Below are 24,598 nucleotides of genomic sequence, written 5' to 3' on the forward strand. Positions count from 1 at the left end.
CCAGCTTGGCCAACATGGTGAAACCCCATCTCTATTTAAAAAAAAAAAAATTAAAAAAGTAATAATAATAAGGGAAAAAGATAAAGAAAAATTAAAAGTTTTAATTAAAGTAAAATAGATCCATGGGGGTGTCTGATGGACATGATAGTCCAGCAACCCAGATTTCTCTGGGACTGCACTGGAGGCAGATGTTTCAGGCACATTTGTAATATGTCCACTGCCCAGGGGACAGGATAGAAGAGCCATAGGAAAAAGGGGAACTTGGCAGAATTGCCTTCGTATTTTGAGTTATAGCTTTCTTTACTGAAATAATAGCTTTAAAGAGACAAATTATTCACAAATCATTAGTATCAAATGTTGAGACGGGAAGATGATAAGCAAGAAAGGTAATGAAAGTCAACACTATTCTTACAATGAGATACTGTCTAAGCATAGATGAATGAATTAGACGATTTTCAACCTTTCCAATCTAAGTGTCCTTAAAACTTCCACTGTCTAGCAGAGTGGTTTTTAAACATTTTTTGACAGCCACCCACAGTAAAAAGTATATTCTACAGATTGGTTCACACACAAACACACGGTACTTTTTCATGATTCGGGTTTCATGAAAGACTACTAATCCTCACTGTGTGATAGCTTTCTAATCTCTTTTATTATACTCTTTTTTTTTTTTTTTTGAGACAGTGTCTTCCTCTGTTGCCCAGGCTGAAGTACAGTGGCTTAAACATGGCTCAATGCAGCCTCGAACTCCTGGGCTCAAGCAATCCCCTTGCCTCAGCCTCTGGAGTAGCTGTACCGCAGAAGTGCATCACCACACCCAGCCTATTTTATTTTATTTTATTTATTTTTTGAGACAGAGTTTCATTCTTGTTACCCAGGCTGGAGTGCAATGGCGCGATCTCGGCTCACTGCAACCTCCGCCTCCTGGGTTCAGGCAATTCTCCTGCCTCAGCCTCCCGAGTAGCTGGGATTACAGGCACGTGCCACCATGCCCAGCTAATTTTTTTGTATTTTTAGTAGAGACGGGGTTTCACCATGTTGACCAGGATGGTCTCCATCTCTTGACCTCGTGATCCACCCGCCTCGGCCTCCCACAGTGCTGGAATTACAGTTATTTTTTATTTGTAGAGATGGAATCTCCCTATGTTGCTCAGTCCGGTCTCCAACCTGGGGCTTCAAGTGATTCCCCCTGCCTTGGCCTCCCGAAGTGCTGGGATTACCCGAGTGGGCCACTATGCCCAGCCCTTTCTGCCTTCATTCCATCCTCTTCCTTCCTCATATTTCTTGTCACACTCATTTTGCCACCCACAATTTGAAAAATATGGACCTAGTGGATTATCCCAATCATTATTTCTGCGGGTTAGCTTACCTTCACAGAATACGATAAAATTCAGCAAACTGCCTGAAAGAGCAGTTTCTAGATCAGACTTTTACCTCTAGGGTTTACGAAGTCATTCTCAGGTGACCTGAATTTCCCTATACGTGAACCTCACGACATGGGATCCCGGGGTGGGGAAGAACAGATATCATGAGAATCAACAGGAAGAACTGCAGGGTCTGAAGACAAGAATCATTTGTCTAGTGGAGTCTATTTTATATCCATTTTTTAAATATCTCCATTTAAGATCTTTAGCTTCAACGTGTACTTTGACCAATTAATCCAACAAACCAAACTCTGGCTTGGGGGCCCAGTTACTCATTTCCAGGGAAGGAGACCTCCGTTTTCAGAACCAGGGCTGTGGTGGGTCCCTCCCATGTCCCCAGCCCTTCTCTGGCCTCGGGTAACTTTTCCCTCCAGTTTGGTGGAAGGTTACATTCGAAGAAAATAGTCCCTACCGTCTAGAAACTTTTCAGGGAAAAAGAGGGCGTTGGACGTGCGGGTGGGTGGGTATACCGCGACGGGACAGCAGGAGCGGCGAACGCGCTGGGCCCTCGGCGCGTGGGTGCGGAGGACGCGGGGCGGCAGGCGGCACCGGGGAGCAGGGGTGCAGAGTCCCGAAGTCCAGAAAAGGGCCGCGTCCGCCCTGCGCTCCTCTGCTAGCGCCCCAGCCCGGGAGGGAGCGGCGAGGCTCCGGCGGGTGGGATCCGAGGTCTGCTGAACCCTCGAGTGGGCTCGGGTTTCCAGGAGCCGCCTTTTCTGGTTGAGCATTTCTCTTTGTCATCATGATTTCTTGGCCTCAGACTGCGTTGAGGGAGCTGTAGCAGGAGTGCAGAAAATGAAGTGACCTGGAGGAAAAAGATGTGATGTTTAAAATACAGTTTTTCCTGCTTCCTTTTTCTATCTCAAATTAATTTAGATGTAAATAACATTTTAACAGGCCCCAAGGTCAGGCTCCCAGGCTTGGTCTTCTGCTCTCAGTTGACACTAGAATAAGATTTCGGTGTGGTAAGTAATTTTGCCAGATGGAGGCCGACTCCCCAAAACGCCATCCTGGTGAGTGATGAAGATTTCTGTGGGTGACGAATTTTGAGTTTTTGTTTTACTTCATTCGAATCTAATACATGCCCCTGCTTCAAGTGGGTAAGATTATACCTGGTCCAGTCCAGGTTTAATTCAGATTATTTAAAAAATTTCAAAAACAAAGAAAAAAACCAAAAAAATTTCAGTGGCAAGTAATTTATGAGCTTCTCTTTATTGAGATTTAGGAAATTTTGCTTTATTGTTCATGCATTTTAACTATTTTTTTGCTGTGTTCTTAGTGTAGATAGAAAATCACCTCGCACTGTCTCCGGGTTGGCCCTGTCAGCAAACATTTGGGAAGTGCTTAGATCAGAATGATGCTGACTGCTACAAATTAAACGATCTGATGTGCTTGTTAATTTCATTACAAACAGCAGTTAGGATTTCATATACGTATAGTTGGTACCATGCTGTCTACCAGAAATCTTTGTAAACATAAACTCCTTAAATATAGGGACACAGTTTTATTCTTAGTGAAAGGAAGCTGATCTCCTTTTGGTCTTGTGCATTTAAAAGGATCTAGGATGTAAGAGGCTCATTACATGACAGCTGTTAGTGTTGTTTATCTTGATATCTTCCAAAGGGCTTTGCACATGGGGAACACTAGTAAATATTGGTTGAATGAATGAAGGTGCCATGTCCCGTACGGCAGTATACACAGAGAATAGACCAGGCTGCGGACTCTAGCACAATGATTTCATTTCATCAGTGAAACTTTGTGTAGAGGTGTCCCTCCTGCAGCCCTTTTATCAGATGTAGGCTCCCTTGACCTTGGATTGTGGACCGCTTAAAATTTTCAGGGGAAAAAAGTGTGCCTCATTAGCTAGTAGGGCCTAACCTCTTGTCAAGATGGAACTTGAGAAGTTTGTCTAAGTATGGAAAAGCTAAGCTCACTCGACACAGATCACGGGAAGAAAGATTTCTACATGTTATTCAAGTTATTCACGTCGAAAGCGATTAGGGGGCCCCAACTTCCATTACATCATTCATTAGGAAAATGTGTGCTGGGAGCTCTGCAAATCACGTGATTTGATGGGGGCATTAAGACTGGATTTCTTGTGTGTCTGCCCTTGGCCATATTCACTTTTCAGTATGCCTGGAAAGGACTGAAGCAGAACATAGAGATCTAGTTTATTTTAATGCTGTCAGACGCCTAGATGGTGGAAACTTGTTGAAGAGATTTACTGAGCTGTTTCCTTACATTGAAGACTTTAGTGAATTAATTAGCAGGGTTCTGACAGATACAACATGCCAGACCCCTACTGACTCATAAGAGTGTACGTTCTCACTGATGTGATGTGACAGCTGAGCGCAGTGTACGTGAAGCTGCAGGGGAGTGATACAAGAGCAGTGCTGATGTGTTCTGAGACGTGCAGGTGTTCAGATGAGATCTGGCCGTGCCATCTGAATCAGCCAGGCACTGGACTCGTTTCCCGTTGCTTCAGAACCCCGAGCTCAGTAGAAGCACAGACTTTGACGAGGTGCTGAACCGTTTGGTAAAAATGAAGTCACAATTTTGGAAGATCCTCACTGATTTTGACGTGTAGGTATTGTTTCACGTTTTAGCGGTCGTTTTTAGAATGCTCAGCTTAAGATGGTTCTCATTTATCATGGTATATCTGTGCCACGCCATTTCTAGAGCAATTATCTTAGCTGAAAGTGAACTACACCTATAAGAAGACAAATATCCCTGTAGAGACATTTGTAGATGAATTGCGGAAGTATTCCAAAGCTTTTGGCCAGATTTTGGGGAATGTTTGGGTCTAGCTGGTACAGAAAGTACATTCTGTTTTATGAAAATAGCAACACTGAAGTGAAAAGATATCGTTGATATATACCTGTAGTCAGAAACTGAATGTGGCCTGGCAGATTACAATTTATTTATTCACTCGATGCATATTTGTTGAGTACTAGGCCTTGGAAATATCTCACTTCTTACAGTCTGTAACAGTGCCTTCCATAGGAAGGTAATGAGAGCCACATATGTAATTTAAAATTTTCTACTAGCCACATTAAAAAAATTAAAAAGAGGCCTGGCGCGGTGGCCAGGATGGTCTCGATCTCTTGACCTCGTGATCCACCTGCCTCAGCCTCCCAAAGTGCTGGGATTACAGGTGTGAGCCACCGCGCCCGGCCTCCTCCTAAAAATCTGTTAATTCTCTCTGCTCCTTTGGATCCTGCCTGCCGGGATTCTAATCGCCCGGGCTGAAGTACAATTGCACCATCTCAGCTCACTGTAACCTCTGCCTCCCAGGTTCAAGTGATTCTCCTGCCTCAGCCCCCTGAGTAGCTGGGACTAGAGGTGCCCACCTCCATGCCTGGATATTTTTTGTATTTTTAGTAGAGACGGGGTTTCACCAATTGGGCAGGCTGGTCTTGAATCCCTGACCTTGTGATCCATTCGCCTCTGCCTCCCAAAGTGCTGGGATTACAGGTGTGAGCCACGGCACCTGGCTAGAGTGAGCGTTTAAAAATGCCCGTCAGATCATGTCATTCCTCTGTTTAAAACCTTAAATACATGATGAATACACATCAGACAAGTGTGAGATGATGGACGTAAAACGCCCAGCCCAAAAGTTCTCACCAAGTTTACTTCTCCTCGAGTCTCCCTTTCACTCTCTTCTTTCTGCCTCTTACCTTCCTCCCCAGCTCCTTCCTCTTATCACCTATCAGTCGTTTCTCATCTGAATTTCTTTTTTTCTTGCCTTTCATTTGCTTTCCATTTCTTTTCTTCCATCTTTATTTTCTCTCCTTCCTGCTTTAGTTTATTTTAATATAGAATTTAAATAGATTTAAAAATTCATTCTTCAGTTATTTACTTCTGAGTTCCATGTTTTTCATTTAAAAATTAGAAGAGCTTGTCAGGAAATAGGTATAAAACAAAACAAAACAAAATTAAAAGAAGTTGGCCAGGCGTGGTGGCTCACACCTGGAATTCCAGCACTTTGGGAGGCCAAGGTGGAGGGTCACTTGAGGTCAGGAGTTCGAGACCAGCCTGGCCAACATTGTGAAACCCTGTCTCCACTAAAAATACAAAAATTAGCCGGGTGTGGTGGTAATTAGCTGCCTGTAGTCACAGCTACCAGGGAGGCTGAGGCAGGAGAACCACTTGACCCTGGGAGGCGGAGGTGGCAGTGAGCTGAGATGATGCCAATGGACTCCAGCCTGGGTGACAGAGTGAGACTCTCAAAAAAAAAGAGCTTGACCTTTTATCAGGATTAAATTAAGCTGCCTTTTACTTCAGCACGGTCTTCAGTTAACATTTTTTGTAGGCTGGAGAGCTTCTTTGGAAACATGTATATAGTCTCCTGGAAGGAGGAAAACAATCCCCTTCACATTTTATAGGGGAAAATGGTGCAGTCACCTACAAAGGGTCATGTGATGATTTCAAACTAGTCAGGAGAACCCAGGCTGTCACCACAGCCCTTCCTCTCAGGCAAATTTCTACCTCTTGGCAGTAGAGCAGTGAGGCAAGTGAATTGTTCAGTGTCTGTGGAGGTCAATAAATAAATGAAATGCCTAATTGAATAAACTTCTGGAGTGCTGAGAGCAGGCAGTTTCCCTAACTGTACACATTTCCTTCAGAGGACCAGTTCTCTTCCTTGAAAGAACAGCCAATCCTGCCATACAGGCTGTTTCCTTTTAGTTCTGAGAAGGTGGATTTATGATGCTCTGTGTACCCATCTTTCTGTTTCTGTCTCTGACATAGACAGCTCTGCCAGGTGCCAGCACTCCTTCCACCTCTGCTGAAAGCAAGGAGACATCCTGAAATTACAGAAGGAGGAAAGGAAGTTACAATTCAAGGACTTCTCACTGCAAGGCACAGTAGACACAAATACCAAACAAACGAGGGAGGATTTTAGCCTAGAAAATAAATCTCACCCGGGCACGGTGGCTCATGCCTGTAATCCCAGCACTTTGGGAGACCGAGGCCAGCGGATCATGAGATCAAGAGTTCGAGACCAGCCTGACCAACATGGCGAAACCCCCATCTCTACTAAAAATACAAAAATTAGCCAGTCATGGTATCGCGTGCCTGTAATCCCAGCTACTCAGGTGGCTGAGGCAGGAGAATCGCTTGAACCTGGGAGGCAGAGGTTGCAGTGAGCTGAGATGGCGCCACTGCACTCCAGCCTGGGAGACAAAGTGAGACTCTGTCTCAAAAAAAAAAAAAAAAATGTCTCTGTGGAGAAAAGATCCCCCTCATCCCAGGTCCGGCCCGAGGGAGGGCCTCCCTCCGGTAAGTCTTGGGCATTCAGATTCAGAATCAACTAACATTTGTTGAGCAGATACTGCATACAAGGCAGCTCCATATACATTTTCTTCTATACCATTTTAGTCTAAGAGAAGCCTTCCAACATTTTCCCAAATGGAATCTTATCTTAAATGAGACTGTGCATGCTTAAACCAGCTGCAGAGATACTTCAGTGTTAAGGTGCCACCCACGCTGAAACGTTTTTCTTAGCTTTGACCATTGCTCTGCGAAAATCCAGAGCCTGTTTACCACATTCCATTCCATTCCAACAGCGGGTTCTCAATCTCTTACTTCAGACATTTACTGAGCTCTTTCTGAATAGAATTACTCTTGTGAAAGAAACAGTAGCACCACGTTATGTTAGTTAAGATAGACTAACTGCTGTAACAAATAGACCCAAATAGGAATAATGGCTTTTCGGGGCACCGTGGCTCACGCCTGTAATCCCAGCACTTTGGGAGGCCAAGGTGGGAGGATCACTTGAGGTCAGGAGTTCAAGACCAGCCTGGCCTGCATGGTGAAACCCCCGTCTCTACTAAAAATCCAAAAAAATTCGCTGGGCCTGGTGGCCAGCACCTGTAATTCCAGCTACTCAGGAGGCTGAGGCAGCAGAATCAGTTGAATCCAGAAGGTTGAGGTTGCAGTGAGGCCACTGCACTCCAGTCTAGGTGACAGAGCGAGACTCTTTCTCAAAAATAAATAAAGAGAGAGAGAGAAAAAAAAAAAAAAAAAAGAAAAAGAATAATGGCTCAAATACAGTAGACATTTATTTCTTGCCCCTTGGGTGGCAGGGCAGTTCTCCATGCAGCTATTTCAGGAACTCAGGATCTGAAGGCCTGTCGTGCAAAAGGCAAGCAAGAGCATACGTGGGAAATTTTATGGGCCTAGAAGTCGGATACATCCCTCTAAATGGGTTCCAGAGATTGGTGTTGGTTTGTAAATAGTTTGTTACTGGTACTTGACAATATAAGAATAGAAATGGGCTGGGCATGGTGGCTCCCGACTGTAATCCCAGCACTTTGGGAGGCTGAGGCGGGTGGATAACCTGAGGTCGGTAGTTCGAGCCCAGCCTAACCAACATGGAGAAACCGTGTCTCTACTAAAAATACAAAATTAGCCGGGCATGGTGGCACATACCTGTAATCCCAGCTACTCTGGAGGCTGAGGCAGGAGAATCGCTTGAACCTGGGAGGCAGAGGTTTCAGTAAGCCGAGATCACACCATTGCACTCCAGCCTAGGCAACAAGAGGGAACTTTGTCTCCAAAAAAAAAAAAAAAAAAAAGAATAGGAATGGAAAGTAAACCTTTATAGCAAGTTTGGTGGGCGCAGTGGCTCATGCCTGTAATCACAGCACTTTGGGAGGCTGAGGCAGGTGAATCACTTGAGGCCAGGAGTTTGAGACCAGCTTGCTGACATGGTGAAACCCTGTCTCTACTAAAATTACAAAAATTAGCTGGGTGTGGTGGCAACCACTTATAATCCCAGCTACTCAGGAGGCTGAGACAGTGAACTTGGGAGGTGGAGGTTGCAGTGAGCTGAGATCGCACCACTGCACTCTAGCCTAGGCAACAGAGTGAGACTCCATCTCAAAAAAAAAAATTGGGCTTAATTTTCTTCTCTCTCTTTTTTTTTTACAATTAACATTTTATATTAAAAGAAACTGAACTCACTGCCCTCAGACTGTAGGAATTTAAGGAAAAAGAAATTGAACTCACCATTGGTAAAGGGTCATCAAGTTTTTTGTTTTTTTTTTAATATGGAACCCTTCACGGATTTGCATGTCATCCTTGCGCAGGGGCCATGCTAATCTTCTCTGTATCGTTCCAATTTTAGTATATGTGCTGCTGAAGCGAGCACGGTCATCAAGTTTTTATGACAAAGGAAATAGATGCGCTGATATTAAAAAGACAACAACAATTAAAAAGACCTGGCCGGGTGCGGTGGCTCAAGCCTGTAATCCCAGCACTTTGGGAGGCCGAGGCGGGTGGATCACGAGGTCAACAGATCGAGACCATCCTGGTCAACATGGTGAAACCTCGTCTCTACTAAAAAAATTACAAAAAATTAGCTGGGCACGGTGGCGCGTGCCTGTAATCCCAGCTACTCAGGAGGCTGAGGCAGGAGAATTGCCTGAACCCAGGGGGCGGAGGTTGCGGTGAGCCGAGATTGCGCCATTGCACTCCAGCCTGGGTAACAAGAGCGAAACTCCGTCTCAAAAAAAAAAAAGAGAATTAAAAAGACCTTTAGTTCTCAGGAACCAGTACTAAAAACTCTGATTCAGAACCCCCAGAAATGAGGCAGAGATGACAGATGAACTCTTTCAACCTGTGTTAACAAATAATGCAATCAGAGGGAAAGACGGGACAGCACAAAGAACAGCATCACCAATTTTAAGAGATGAGGGCGACGACCCCACCCAAAATTCACCACCTTTTTCTTGGAAGGGACCTGGAAATTAAGTAAACTTGAAAAACAGTGACTAAGAGAACATTTATATTAAATAACTCTTCCCTTAGATGTGGCCTGGCCACAGGACCAAATTCGTAAACATAGGGTAATTTTTTTTTCCTGTGGCAATGTAAAAAGTCAGTCACATATCCGTTTTTCTTTTTCTCCTTTTATGATTCTTCATCATTCAGTTTAAAAAGTCAGATAATCTCAGCAGGATGCAGTGGCTCATGCTTGTAATCCCAGCACTTTCAGAGGCCAAGGAGGGCGGATCATCTGACGTCAGGAGTTCGAGACCAACCTGGTCAACGTGGTGAAATCCCATCTCTACTAAAACTATAAAAATTAGCTGGGCTTGGTGGCAGGCACCTGTAATCCCAGCTACTCAGGAGGCTGAGTCAAGAGAGTCTTTGAGGGGGTGGGGGTGTCAGGTAATCTCAAGAGACATTTTTTACTGTTCTAAATTATGGGATTTTCAACATTGTTTCTATATGATTCAGCATCATTTTACAATTTTATTTAAAAGCACGTGATTGGCTGGGCATGGTGGCTCACGCCTGTAATCCCAATACTTTGGGAGGCCAAGGTAAGAGGATTGCTTGAGCCCAGGAATTCAAGACCAGTCTAAGAAACATGGTGAGACCCTGACTCTTAAAAAAAAATAGGAAAAATAAAAAAGGCAGTTGATTCAGGCCTGCCTTAGGCTGAAAAAGTTTCTTACTTTCCTGGGGACAGTACCTCAGCTTGGTCCAAAATATTTCTCCCATTACTGTTTCTGAAAAAGGATGTCAGAGATTATGTTTCAAATCACTGAAGACTAAGTTCAAGACCAGCCCGAGAAACATGGTGAGACCTTGTCTCAAAAAAAAGAAAGAAAAGAAAAAGTTGAAAAGTTGAAAAAGCAATTTGGACTGAACTTTTTATGTCTTTGCTTTTGTTTTTCATTTTATAGTTCCAGTAACTCATTTTAGTGTATTTTACAAAAAGTTTGGCCCATAATGCATTACAAGGAAAAAAATCCTTTTTTTTACCACGTACAGTTTGAGAAGCAAGCACTAGAATACATTCCTTCATATTCCTCCTGCTGGAGCTCAATCGCATAGTCACATCTAACTATAGCAGAAACTAGAAATGTGATCTAGCTATACGCAATAGGAAAAGAGAGGCCGGGCGCTGTGGCTCTCGCCTGTAATCCTAGCACTTTGGGAGGCCGAGGTGGGTGGATCACCTGAGGTCAGGAGTTCAAGACCAGCCTGGCCATCATGGGGAAACCCCATCTTAGAAAAAAAAAAATAGGAAAAGAGAAGAACACAGATGTTGGTGAACACTAGAAGTCTCTACTGTGCTTAGCTTGCACATTCACAAGCACAGCATAATGTGTGAAACGGAAGACAGGACTAAGTGCCAAAGGGGAGATTGAGCTGCAGGAGGTATAGGCATGCTACTTTCTATTTTTGTTTTGAGACAGAGTTTTGCTCTTGTTGCCCAGGCTGGAGTGCAGTGGCGCCATCTGGGCTCACTGCAACCTCTGCCTCCCGGGTTCAAGCCATTCTCCTGCGTCAGCCTCCTGAGTAGTTGGGATTATAGGAGCCCGCCACCATGCCCAGCTAATTTCTGTATTTTTAATGGAGACGGGTTTCACCATGTTGGGCAAACTGGTCTATGAACTCCTGACCTCAGGTTATCCACCCACATCGGCCTCTCAAAGTGCTTGGATTACAGGTGTGAGCCACCGCGCCCGGCCTTTTCATGCTACTTTCATCCAGCCTGGGGAAGATTGCGGCGTTAGTTACAGTCCACAAGGATTTAACTGCAAAGTCAGGAGGACGAATGTTGTCTACATTTACTGTCCTCATTTCTCTCACATTCTGGCTTTTCTTTCTATCCTCCCCATCATGCCTTAGTTTACCATTTCCTACTCAGGTGTCAAAGTAGCCTCATAACAGGGTCCCTGTCACTAACCTCACCTTCCCCACCTCCATTTAGCCTGTGACTCCTGCTATGTTACTCTTCAATAGTTCCTTATCACTTACAGGATTGAGTTAAACTTCTGTCATAGAAAGCCTCTAAGGCCATTGACAATCTAGTCCCTTCCCACCGCCTAGGCCTCGTCTCCCCATGTGCCATGGGACATCCCGTGCCCCAGTCTTGCAGATCTCCTCACCACCCACTTAGCACTCCATGCACTGCCTCGCTTCCTTGCCTTGGACTTGGGAGTCCTCGCTGGGTTTATTCCCCGTCTTTTAGCTCTCCACTTAATGTTTCTTCATTTGCGAAAGTTGTTTTGATTCTCGTTTGTTTGGTGAAGCACCCCTTCCTCCAGGAGCATGATAATTGTTTAGTAAAGAATAGCTTATCTCTCGGCGGGGCGCAGTGGCTCATGCCTATAATCCTAGCACTTTGGGAGGCTGAGGCGGGAGGATCACTTGAGCTCAGGCATTCGAGGACAGCCTGGGAAACAAAGGAAGACCCTGTCTCTACCAAAAAAAAGAGGTGAAAAGAGAAAAGCCGGGCAAGGTGGCATATACCTGTTGTCCCAGCCACAAGGGAGGCCAAGGCAGAAGGATGCTTTGAGCCTAGGAGGTCGAAGCTGTTTGCACCACTGTACTCCAGCTTAGGTGACAGAGCCAGGCCAACCAAAGAAAAAAAATATAGCTTTATCCCCAAAGAATATGATTCTCACCGTTAGACGCTGAGCTAAATGAGGCCTGAGAACATCTTTTTCTGTTTTCTGGAGACAGAATCTCACTCTGTTGCCCAGGCTGGAGTGGAATGGTGCAATCACTGCAACCTCTGCTTCCCAGATTCAAGAGATTCTCGGACCTCAGCCTCCCGAGTAGCTGGGATTACAGGCGCGCACCACCACGTTCAGCTAATTTTTTGTATTTTTAGTAGAGATAGGGTTTCACCATGTTGCCCAGGCTTGTCTCAAATTCCTGATCTCAGATGATCTGCCTGCCTCGGCCTCCCAAAGTGCTAGAATTACAAGCGTGAGCCACAGCGCCTGGGCTGAGGACCTGTTTTTTTCCATTGTTGTTTCTCAGTGCCTCGTGGTTTCTGGCCAATAATTCATACTCAGTGAATCGTTGTCAGGTAATAAATGAATTGTTTTCAACTTCTGGACTGTCAGAAGAGTAGAGACTTTCTTGTCGGTCCCCTGTCTAACAATAAAAGGTCTGAGAAGGAGAGGACAAGAAGTTGAGATGACAACAGAGGAAACTAAAGCTTTGACTGAAAAAGGCTCTAGAATGTAGGTGTGTGGGACAGACTGTGCCATCTCAGTGCCTAGAGGGGAGACTGCTAGTAGCCTACTCAGCATCCGATCTTTCATGCTTCCTTACTAACTGAACCTTAAATTCTTCTTTTTATTATTATTATTATTTGAGATGGAGTTTTGCTCTTGTTACCCAGACTGGAGTGCAATGGCGCGATCTCGGCTCACCGCAACCTCCACCTCCTGGGTTCAGGCAATTCTCCTGCCTCAGCCTCCTGAGTAGCTGGGATTACAGGCACGTGCCACCATGTCAAGCTAATTTTTTTTGTATTTTTAGTAGAGACAAGATTTCACCATGTTGACCAGGATGGTCTCGATCTTTTGACCTCGTGATCCACCCGCCTCGGCCTCCCAAAGTGCTGGGATTACAGGCTTGAGCCACCGCGCCCCGCCAAACCTTAAATTATTAAGTGTGGCAATGGTCCCAGCTGAAAAACTGAACAGAGTTCTCCCTTATCCATAGTCTCGATTTCCATGGTTTCAATTACCCACGGTCAACCATGATCCAAAAAATGTTAAATGGAAAATTTCAGAAATAAGCAAAGTGTAAGTTTTAAATTGCTGCCATTCTGAATAGTATGCTGAAATCTCTTGCTGTCCTACTCTCTCCTGCAGGGACATGAATCACTCCTTCGTCCTGTGTATCCACACTGTATATACTACTCACCCATTCATCACTTAGTAGCCATCTAGGTAATCAGCTGGGCTGTCACAGTAGTGATATCAGCGCTTGCATGCAAGTAACCTTTATTTTACCTAATAATGGCCCCAGCATGCAAGAGTAGTGATGCTGGCATATTGCTATAAGTGTTCTATTTTATTGTTAGCTATTGTTGTTAATCTCTTACTATGCCTAATTTATAAATTAAACTTTATCATAGGTATGTGTGTATGGGAAAATGAGTTTATATAGGATTCAGTACTATCTGTGGTTTTAGGCATCCACTGGGGGTCTCGAAATGTATCCCTGTGGATAAAGGGGACACTGTATCTCTGAGTCCACTGTAGATAGGAGTAACCATACAATGTAGATAGAAGTATTCAGGGGGCCGGGCGCGGTGGCTCACGCCTATAATCCCAGCACTTTGGGAGGCCGAGACGGGTGGATTATGAGGTCAAGAGATCGAGACCATCCTGGTCAACAAGGTGAAACCCCGTCTCTACTAAAAATACAAAAATTAGCTGGGCATGGTGGTGCACGCCTGTAGTCCCAGCTACTTGGGAGGCTGAGGTAGGAGAATTGCTTGAACCCAGGAGGTGGAGGTTGCGGTGAGCCAAGATCGCGCCATTGCACTCCAGCCTGGGTAACAACAGCAAAACTCCGTCTCAAAAAACAAAAAGAAGTATTCAGGTGGAGCTTCTTGGACAGCTTTGAAATGGCCGGCTTAGCTGAGAGGTGTCCCTTTTTACTTTTGTCTCCTCTTCATTCCTGCTGCCTGGAGCCTGATGTGGCATCTAGAGTTTGCAAATCTTGCTGCCAGGAAGCAATTCCAAGAATAGAAGCCATGAGTTTGGGATGGCAGAGAGTCAGAAGGAACTTGAGTCTTTAATGAGACATAGCAATCCCATCAGCCCTGGATTGCCTATTTTGACCTTTGTCCGCCTCAGAGTAAAATAAACTTTTAGTTTCTTTAAGCTGTTCTTAAATAGATTTTCTGTTTTTGTTTGTTTGTTTGTTTTTAAAATGGAGTCACACTCTGTTGCCCAGGCTGGAGTACAGCGGTGCCATCTTGGCTCACTGCAACCCTCACCTTCTGGGCTCAAGTGATTCTCTTGCCCCACCCTCCCAAGTAGCTGGGATTACAGGTGTCTACCACCACGCCTGGCTACTTTCTTGTGTGTGTGTGTGTGTGTGTACTTTTTTTTTAGTAGAGATGGGATTTCACCATGTTGGTCAGGCTGGTCTCGAACTCCTGACCTCAAGTGATCCACCCACCATGGTCTCCCAAAGTGCTGGGATTATAGACAGAGACAGATAGCCAGATTTTCTGTTTTATGAAGCCAAACTGAATCCTAACTAATACAAGAGAAATATTAATAGAGTACCTCAATATGTTAGGTATTTTGTACATATTACTTCTTTTTATCTTCATGAAAGTGCTACCAAAGTTGGCCAGATTACACCTTGCTAGCTATGTGTCATTAGGTAAGTTACTTCACCTTTCTGTGCCTCAACTTCCCCATCTGTAAAATGAAGACAACATAGCACTTCCTCTAGAGCTGTGAAGACTGGACAAATTCATGTAGGCAAAATATTCAGAACTGGATTTGGCACATAGTAAGTGCTCAGTGTTAGCCATTATTGTATTTGCAATAACACAGTCATATTCAGAGGCTTATTATGGCTCAAAAAAAGCTTTAGTCATTTGTTTAAGTGGTGACATATAAGTGATAGGGTCAATATTCAAACTCAGAGCTGTCTGACTTTTAAAACTGTGCATTTCCCCATTAGACCTGGGAAGGACCCAGTGTGGGTCAGCTGCAGGGTGGAGGGACTAGAGCCGGGATGGGTAAATGAAATCCTGGCTTTTGCCCTTGTGAGTCTTCCCAATGGAGGTGTTGAGGTCCCTTTCGCCCTTTCGTGGCCATAGGACTCACTGTGAGCTCCTGGCAATCAGTGAGGGAAGCCAGAGGGGAGGACTCAAGTCAGCAAAGGGTTTGGCTTGGCCCATCTACGGAAGAAAGATGGGGGATTCAAATAGAAAGGAGAGAGTTAGTAAGGTCAAAGGAACCATGCTCAGCTTAATGCTCAGCATCCTAATTGCAAATCCATTCCCAGGGCTACAGATATCAGCCTCCCATAAAGATGAAACCTAGAAAACTCCAGGCAGTTGATAAGAATTTTAAAAACACAATATGAGGCTCTCAAGAGAAGACATGGGAGATACAGTTCCCTCCCAAGGACCTCGTCGTATAATTAATCCATTTGAGCAATCAAAAGGCAGAACTGTATATGGTTATGAGCGTGATTCTACAGTCAGACTGTCTGGGTGTGAACCCTGCTGCTTACTCTACGACCTTGGGCAAGTTACTTAACGAATCTGCACTTTGGTTTCCTCACTTAAAATGGTGATGATAATATTTTACAAGGTCGTTATGTTTTTGTTGTTTTTGTTTTTTTGAGATGGAGCCTTGCTCTGTTAACCAGGCTGGAGTGCGCTGGTGCTACTGCAACTTCCGCCTCCCGAGTTCAAGCGATTCCCCTACCTCAGCCTCCTGAGGGGTCATTATGAAAATCACATGAGGTAACATTTGTAAAGTAATTAAAACAGTAACAGTAAGTGCTTAAGTGTTTTACAATAAATAAATATATGCAAAACAATTATACATTTACAATCATAATTTATAAATAACATATAAGTGAAACACTCATTGTGTGGTTTAGCTCCATAAGAATTCATAATTGGAAAAAATTATAGAAAAAAAGAAATCACAGGCCGGGCGTGGAGGCTCACCCCTGTAATCCCAGCACTTTGGGAGGCCGAGGCGGGTGGATCACGAGGTCAAGAGATCGACCTGGTCAACATGGTGAAACCCCGTCTCTACTAAAAATACAAAAAATTAGCTGGGCATGGTGGTGCGTGCCTGTAATCCCAGCTACTCAGGAGGCTGAGGCAGGAGAATTGACTGAACCCAGGAGGCGGAGGTTGCGGTGAGCCGAGATCGCGCCATTGCACTCTAGCCCGGGTAACAAGAGCGAAACTCCGTCTCAAAAAAAAAAAAAAAAGAAAAAGAAATCAAGAAGAGTTTCACTGAAGTAGTGAAACTGAGCAATTGGTAGGATTCGAGTAGCCACAGAAGTGTGGCCCAGATCTGGGGATTAATAGGCGGGAGTATGGAGGCAGCAACTGGCAGCATGGCTGGGGACAGATGAGGCAGAGAGTGAGAGGGAATGCCAGACAGTAGGACTGGAATTGGAGAGTAGTGAGACCGACGTGGAGACCTGATTATGTAAGACTTTGGAAGCTAGATTTGCTGTGATAGGTGCTGGGGAATTGTTGAGATTTTTCAGAGGAAAATGACATGATGAAAGGGAAGTCTTGGCTGGTCAACAGCGGCTCACACTTGTAATCCCAGTACTTTGGAAGGTCAAAGCAAAGGGATTGCTTGAGTTCAGAAGTTCAACACCAATCTGGGCAATACCCCGTCTCTACAAAAAATACGAAAATTAGCCAGGCGTGGTGGCACACACCTGTAATCCCAGCTACTTGGGAGGTTGAGGTAGGAGAATGGCTTGAACCCATGAGGCGGACATTACAGTGAGCTGAGACTATGCCACGGCACTCCAGCCTGGGCAACAAAGCAAGACTCCGTTTCAAAAAGAAAAAAAAGAAAGCTTTTAGTTTTATACACTGAAAACTCTGGATGAAGGATATTTTAAATTTCAATCAACAGCCCTTAATCACAGCTTAGATGTAGAGGACCTGGGAGAGGAAATCTTCAAAAGGAACCCCAAGGTTTCTTGGGAATAAAATACTAGTGTCCTCACCAGGCTTCTCCAGCAGGGATCCTCCCAGTGATAGGTCCTTCCTGGTAAGTTTAGGAAGCCAAAGTTTCAGAATCAAGAATTCATTCATGTTTACTACTTATTTATTTATTTTTAGGGACAGGGCCTCTCCATGTTGCCTAGTGTGGAGTGCAGTAGCTATTCACGGGCATGCTAATGGCTCACTACAGCTTGGAACACTGGGGTTCAAGGGATGCTCCCGCCTCCACTTCCTAAGTAGCCGGCACTACATTAGTTTGCCATTGTGCCTGCAGGCTTTAATGAATGGTTTAAGAATAGTTTCAGGCCGGGTGTGGTGGCTCAGGCCTGTAATCCCAGGATTTTGGGAGACTGAGGCAGGTGTATTACCTGAGATCAGGAGTTCGAGACCAGCCAGGCCAACATGGTGAAACTCCGTTTCTACTAAAAATACAAAAATTAGGCCAGGCGTGGTGGCTCACGCCTGTAATCCCAGCACTTTGGGAGGCTGAGGCAGGTGGATCACAAGGTCAAGAGATCGAGACCATCCTGGTCAACAAGGTGAAACCCCGTCTCTACTAAAAATATAAAAATTAGCTGGGCATGGTGGTTCACGCCTGTAGTCTCAGCTACTCGGGAGGCTGAGGCAGGAGAATTGCTTGAACCCAGGAGGCGGAGCTGAGATAGTGCCATTGCACTCCAGTCTGGGTAACAACAGCGAAACTCCGTCTCAAAAAAAAAAAAAATACAAAAATTAGCTAGGGATGGTGACACATGTCGGTAATTCCCGCTACTCTGGTGGCTGAGGCAGGAGAATCCCTTGAACCCCGGAGGCGGAGGCTGCAGTGAGCTGAGATGATGCCACTGCACTCCAGCCTGGGCAACAGAGCGAGACTCTGTCTTAAAAAAAAAAAAAAAAAAAGAATAGTTTCAGATTTACAACAAAGTTGCACAGATAGTCCAGAGGGTTCTCATATACCCAGCACGCAGTTTCTCCTATTATTTCTTTGCTTTTGTTTTTGAGAAGGAGTTTTGCTCTTGTTGCCTGGGCTAGAGTGCAGTGGTCCAATCTTGGCTCACTGTAACCTCTACCTCCAGGGTTCAAGCAATTCTCCTGCCTCAGCCTCCCAAGTAGCTGGGATTACATGAGCCCACCACCATGACTGGCTAATTTTTGTACTTTTTTTTTTTTTGAGATGGAGTCTTGCTCTGTAGCCCAGGCTGGAGTGCAGTGGCGTGATCTCGGCTCACTGCAACCTCCACCTCCCGGGTCCTGGTTTAAGCAGTTCTCCTACCTCAGCCTCCCATGTCGAGCTAAGTTTTGTAATTTTTAGTAGAGATGGGGGTTTCACCATGTTGGTCAGTCTGGTCTTGAACTCCTGATCTCGTGATCCACCTGCCTCGGCCTCCCAAAGCGCTGAGATCACAGGCGTGAGCCACCGCGACCAACCAGTTTCTCCTATTGTTAACATCTTACCTTCGTGTGGTACATTTGTCACAGTTACTGAACCGATAATCACACATTATTATTAACTGAAGTCCATACTTAATCAGATTTCCTTAGTTTTAAATTTCACATCCTTTTTCTACCCCAGGACCCCATCCAGGATACACCACATATTTATTCAGTGTCTTCTTAGGCTCTTCTTGGCTGTAGCAGCTGTTTCTGCTTTTTATCCTTGTCGCCCCATGTCAATTCACTGATAGGAGCAAAACTCTATCTGAGCTGACCGTGCACAGGGTAGAGGATCAGCAGATATTAAGAGTTGAGTCTAGATCTGTGAAGTCTATGTGGCCACAGCGCCTCTCATTGAGAGCTCATCAGCAGATATTAAGAGTTGAGTCTAGATCTGTGAAGTCTATGTGGCCGCAGCGCCTCTCATTGAGAGCTCGTATCTCTCGGTGCCCCGTTACAGTCTTTTGTTATAATGTTAGGGCACTTGAGGATTCAGAGACAGACCTCAGGACACAGACTTTCTCGCCATTTGTCTTGCTCCTGCTCTTATTTATTTATTGATTGATTTCTTGAGACAAGGTCTCACCCTGTTGCCCACGTTGAAGTGTGGTGGTGTAATCACCCCCACTCGAGCCTCGAACTCCTGTACTCAAGCTATCCTGCCACCTCAGGCTCCCGAGTAGCTGGAATTATAGGTGTGCACCACCGTGCCCGGCTAATTTTTTATTTTATTTTATTTTATTTATTTATTTATTTAAGACAGGGTTTCACCATATTGGTCAGGCTGGTCTTGAACTCCCGACCTCAGGCGATCTGCCCGCCTTGGCCTCCAAAGTGCTTGGATTACAGGCATGAGCCACCACGCCCAGCCAATTTTTTATTTTTTGTAGAGGCAGCCTCCGTCTACAAAAGGTTGCCCAGGCTGGTCTTAAACTCATGGGCTCAAGCAGTCCACCTGCTTTTGGCCTTCCAAATGCCTGGAATTGTAGGCATGAGCCACCACACTGGACCTTCCTGTTCTCATTGCACCTGCCAGGTGCAAGACTCTAATCTGATTGTGAGTCATAACCCTGATTCCAGAGATGCCCTGTAGCCTGGAGGAAGAAATGCTGTATAGAGAGACCTAGAAGAATCTAAACAGACATGCCTTGCTGGGTTTCCCCAATCAGTCTGTTAGGGGTGTGTGTGTGTGTGTGTGTGTGTGTGTGTTCAATCCATGCTTTAATCACATCTATTCAATGAAGACTCCATAAAAGAGGGCTGGGCGCGGTGGCTCACGCCTATAATCCCAGCACTTTGGGAGGCCGAGGCGGGTGGATCACAAGGTCAAGAAGTTGAGACCATCCTGGTCAACATGGCGGAACCCTGTCTCTACTAAAAATACAAAAAAATTAGCTGGGCATGGTGGCACGTGCCTGTAGTCCCAGCTACTCGGGAAGCTGAGGCAGGAGAATCGCTTGAACCCAGGAGGCGGAGGTTGCGGTGAGCCGAGATCGCGCCATTGCACTCCAGTCTGGGTAACAAGAGCGAAATTCCGTCTCAAAAAAAAAAAAAAAAAAAAAAGCCCAAGAGGACAAGGTTGGGAGCTAAATGCGTGGTGGTTCCTGGAGGCTGGCTCGCCCTGAAAGGACATGGAAGCTCTGCACCCCGCCCCTGATACCTTGGCCTATCCATCCCTCCGTTTATATCCTTTGTCATATCCTTTCTAATAAACTGGTAAACCTGTGTCTCCCTGAGTTCTGTGAGCCACTGTAACAAATGAATTAAACCCAAAGAGCGGGCTGTAGGATCCCCAACTTGAAGCTGGTTGGCCATAAGTTCTGGAGGCTTGGGTTTGTTGTTGTTGTTGTTTTTTGAGATAGCGTTTCATTCTTGTTCCCCAGGCTAGAGTGCAATGGCAAGATATTGGCTCACTGCAACCTCTACCTCCCAAGTTCAAGTGGTTCTCCTGTCTCAGCCTCCCGAGTAGCTGCGATTACAGGTGCCCACTACCACGCCCAGCTAATTTTTGTATTTTTAGTAGAGATGGAGTTTTACCATGTTGGAGAGGCTGGTCTCGAACTCCTGACCTCATGTGATCCTCCCACTTCAGCCTCCCGAAGTGCTGGGATTACAGGCGGGAGCCACCACTGCCGGCCCAGGCTTGGGTTTTGACTTGTGTCTGAACGTGGTGGGCGGAGGTAGTTTTGGGGCTTGAGCCCTCAACCTGTGGCCTCCCGGTAGTTGGTGTCAGAATCAAATTAGAGGACACCCAGCTGGTGTCAGCTGCAGAACTGATACTCTGTTTGCTGGTGGGGAGAAATCCTCCATATTTGGTCACAGAAGTCTTTTTTTTTTTTTTTTTTTGAGACGGAGTTTCTCTCTTGTTACCCAGGCTGGAGTGCAATGGTGCGATCTCAGCTCACCGTAACCTCCGCCTCCTGGGTTCAGGCAATTCTCCTGCCTCAGCCTCCTGAGTAGCTGGGATTACAGGCACGCGCCACTATATCCAGCTAATTTTTTGTATTTTTAGTAGAGACGGGGTTTCACCTTGTTGACCAGGATGGTCTCGATCTCTTGACCTTGTGATCTACTCGCTTCGGCCTCCCAAAGTGCTGGGATTACAAGCGTGAGCCACCGTGCCCGGCCCTGGTCACAGAGTCTTCTCTCTGTGTTGATTGTTGCTGTTGAGTGACATAACAGGAACAAACACTCTGAGTTTGTGTGTTTTCCCACACACAGGATCCCTATCTCCATTCTTCCTCCTGCTCCAATCTCCCTTCTCTGAGCTCTTAGACACCCTCCCTTGCCCATATCCCCTCTAGCGTCCTGCGCTTCCCTTCTTTGCCCTCTGGCTTGAACCTAACAATGGTAAGTCTTCTTTGAAGCCAGATGCTACTTTTTAGCCTTTCTTTCCAAAGGCTGAGATTACTCCCACTTAGGGCCGTAGACTTGCTTTGTATTTATTAATGTATTTAAATTTATTTCCTATTTAGGGTAGCCGGCAGGTATTATTAGTACCAGGTCTCCAGTACAATTCTAAGTAAGAAGTTGCTCCTTCTAATATTGGGGGCTACAAAAAGTAAAGACAGGGAGGTTGAGAGGGAGTGCTGGTATACTGGGGAAGTTAACTTGCTTGGTTCGTCTGTGTCCTAAGTAAAGATGAGACGCACAAGTGCAGAAGTTCTGAGAAAGTTGGAAATACTGATTCAGTACATGGATGACAGATCAGTGTTTACAGCAGAGATTTGAAAGTTGTCTGCTTGCAGTGGCTCAAGCGTGTAATCCCAGCACTTTGGGAGACCGAGGTGGGTGGATCATCTGAGGTCGAGAGTTCAAGACCAACCTGACAACATGGAGAAACCCCATTTCTACTAAAAATACAAAAGTTGGCTGGGCTTGGTGGCACACGCCTGTAATCCCAGACAACTGCTTGAACTCGGGAGGCAGAGGCTGTGGTGAGCCAAGATTGTGCCATTGCACTCCAGCCTGGGCAACAAGAGTGAAACTCTGTCTCAAAAATAGAAAGAGAGAGAGAGAGAGAAAGAGAGAGAGAGAGAGAGAGAGAGAGAGAGAGAGAGAAAGGAAGGAGAAGAAAAAGAAAGAGAAAGAAAGAGGCTGTGCTCGGTGGCTCAAGCCTGTAATCCAAGCACTTCAGAGGCCAAGGTGGGTGGATCACCTGAGGTCGGGAGTTGAAGACCAGCCTGACCAACACAGTGCAACCCCATCTTTTTTTTTTTTTTTTTTAAAAAGAAAGAATGAAAGAGAAAGTTGTCTGTTTTTGGAGGTGGCAGGAGAAAGCATGAGAGTGAATGAGCTACTGAGGGGGAAGTGTGCAGGGCAAAGGAAAGGATAGACCTTTTTCACAGCTATGGGGGATAACTGGGAAAGGCAAGAAGTACCCACAGGGACACAGGAGGGCTAGAGCTATACAAGATAAGAGACAGAGATCGAAATCCAAGGAGAAAGAGTGAAAAAGTTGAGAGCAGAAGCACAAGAGACATCCAGTAGAAGGAAGACTTCGAAAAGCCTTCAGTTTCCAAGCTCAACTGCAGGTGAGGGACAAGGCGACTTGGAATTACGGGGTATACCTGGAGATGGTGAATAGAAAGCAAAGAAATATGGCTGGGTGCGGTGGCTCACAGCTGTAATTCCAGCACTTTGGGAGACTGAGGCCGGCGAATCACCTGAGGTCAGGAGTTCGAGACCAGCCTGATCAACATGGTGAAACCCCGTCTTTACTAAAAATACAAAAATTAGCTGGGCGTGGTGTCACATGCCTGTAGTCCCAGTGCCTTATACTTGGTGGGAGTTCAATAAATATTGCTGAATAATAGAGATCAGGAATTAAGTCTAGACACTAGGAAGAGAGGCTGGCTGTAGAATGAAGGATACACTGGGTGTGGTGGTTCACACCTACAATCCTATCACTTTGGGAGGCTGAGGTGAGAAGATCACTTGAGGCCAGGAGTTCAGGATCAGCCTGGGCAACATAATGAGCCCCCATCTGTACAAAAAGTGAAAAAATATATATATACATAATTTTTTTTTTTTAAACGGAGTCTCACTCTGTTGCCCAGGCTGAAGTGCAGTGGTGCGATCTCAGCTCAGTGCAACCTCTGCCTCTGGGTTCAAGCAATTCTACCACCTCAGCCTCCTGAGTGTCTGGGATTACAGGTGTCTGCCACCATGTCCGGCTAATTTTTGTTTTTTTTTTTTGAGACGGAGTTTCGCCGTTGTTACCCAGACTGGAGTGCAATGACAGGATCTTGGCTCACCGCAACCTCCGCCTTCTGGGTTCAAGCAATTTTCCTGCCTCAGCCTCCCGAGTAGCTGGGACTACAGGTGCGCACCACCATGCCCAGCTAGTTTTTGTATTTTTAGTAGAGATGGGGTTTCACCTCGTTGACCAGGATGGTCTTGATCTCTTGACCTCATGATCCATCCGCCTCAGCCTCCCAAAGTGCTGGGATTATAGGCGTGAGCCACTGCACCCGGCCTAATTTTTGTATTTTTAGTAGACATGGTTTCGCCACGTTGGCTGGGCTGGTCTTGAACTCCTGACCTCAAATGATCCACCTGCCTTGACCTCCAAAAGTGCTGGGATTTACAGGCATGAGCCACCACGCCTGCAAATATAATTTTAAAAAATAGAATTAGGGATAAGTATCTCTTTCTTTTAGACAAGAGGGAAGATTTATGAGCTAGAGATAAGGAAGAAACTCAGGCCTGCTAGCCTTTGGCTGAATGCTATGGTACCCAGTGAGGATAGACTGCTGGAGGGCAGGCCTGTTAGGGGACTGAGGGCAGAAATCCCCTCCTGCTTCCATATAGGCAGCCAAGAGCTGGCCTGGGACACCAGCTGGGTGCTTTTCCCAGCCCTTTGCCTTCCAGCTGAGCCCTGTATACAATGAAGAAAGACATGACAGTGTGGTGACATGATTTAGGTTAATGAGCTACTGATCACCTGCCAAGTGGGTGGGAAGTTTTTTTTTCTGCCTACTTTTGTAGAAAAAATTTTTTATGAATGACTCATCTTGTCTCATTACTGCGAGTAAAAATTTGTGAGCTGGTAACAAGAGGTCAAAACCTAGGGAGAATATATCCACCCCCATTCCCCAACACCCAGTTTCTGGCGGGTGGATATGCTCATTATCTTGATTGGTAAAAATTTCATAGACGTATACATATGTCAAAACTATCAAATCGCACACTTTACATTTGTGCGTTTTCTGTTTGTCAGCTATACCACCGTGAGACCGTTTATGAAAAGGCAGAATCTTATATGCAAACTTTTTATAATCACAGTTTGGATATTTAATTTACTAACTTGCATATATAAATTTATCTAATTCATCTTTGCAGTCAAAGAGAAAGTAATTTCTATTTTTTTTTTTTTACTATCTTTTTTTTTTATGAGAAAGTCATTTCTTTTTTTTTTTTTTTTTTGAGACGGAGTTTCACTCTTGTTACCCAGGCTGGAGTGCAATGGCGCAATCTCAGCTCACTGCAACCTCTGCCTTCTGGGTTCAAGCAATTCTCCCGCCTCAGCCTCCTGAGTAGCTGGGACTACAGGCGCGCACCACCATGCCCAACTAATTTTTTTTGTATTTTTAGTAGAGACGAGGCTTCACTTTGTTGACCAGGATGGTCTCGATCTGTTGACCTCGTGATCCACCCGCCTCAGCCTCCCAAAGTGCTGGGATTATAGGCGTGAGCCACCGTGCCGAGCCAAGAAAGCCATTTCTAAAAACTGAAC

General features: G+C 45.4%; 1 non-coding gene across 1 annotated transcript; it reads right to left on the minus strand.

Moving 5' to 3' along the window:
* Positions 1-8,467: 8,467 nt before the first annotated feature.
* LOC118149302 (U6 spliceosomal RNA) lies at positions 8,468-8,574 on the minus strand. The gene has a single exon (XR_004736692.1). It is a non-coding gene; the product is annotated as a U6 spliceosomal RNA (small nuclear RNA).
* Positions 8,575-24,598: the final 16,024 nt, after the last annotated feature.

This window comes from Callithrix jacchus, chromosome 18 (assembly GCF_049354715.1).
Source record: "Callithrix jacchus isolate 240 chromosome 18, calJac240_pri, whole genome shotgun sequence".
NCBI classification, from domain to species: domain Eukaryota; kingdom Metazoa; phylum Chordata; class Mammalia; order Primates; family Cebidae; genus Callithrix; species Callithrix jacchus.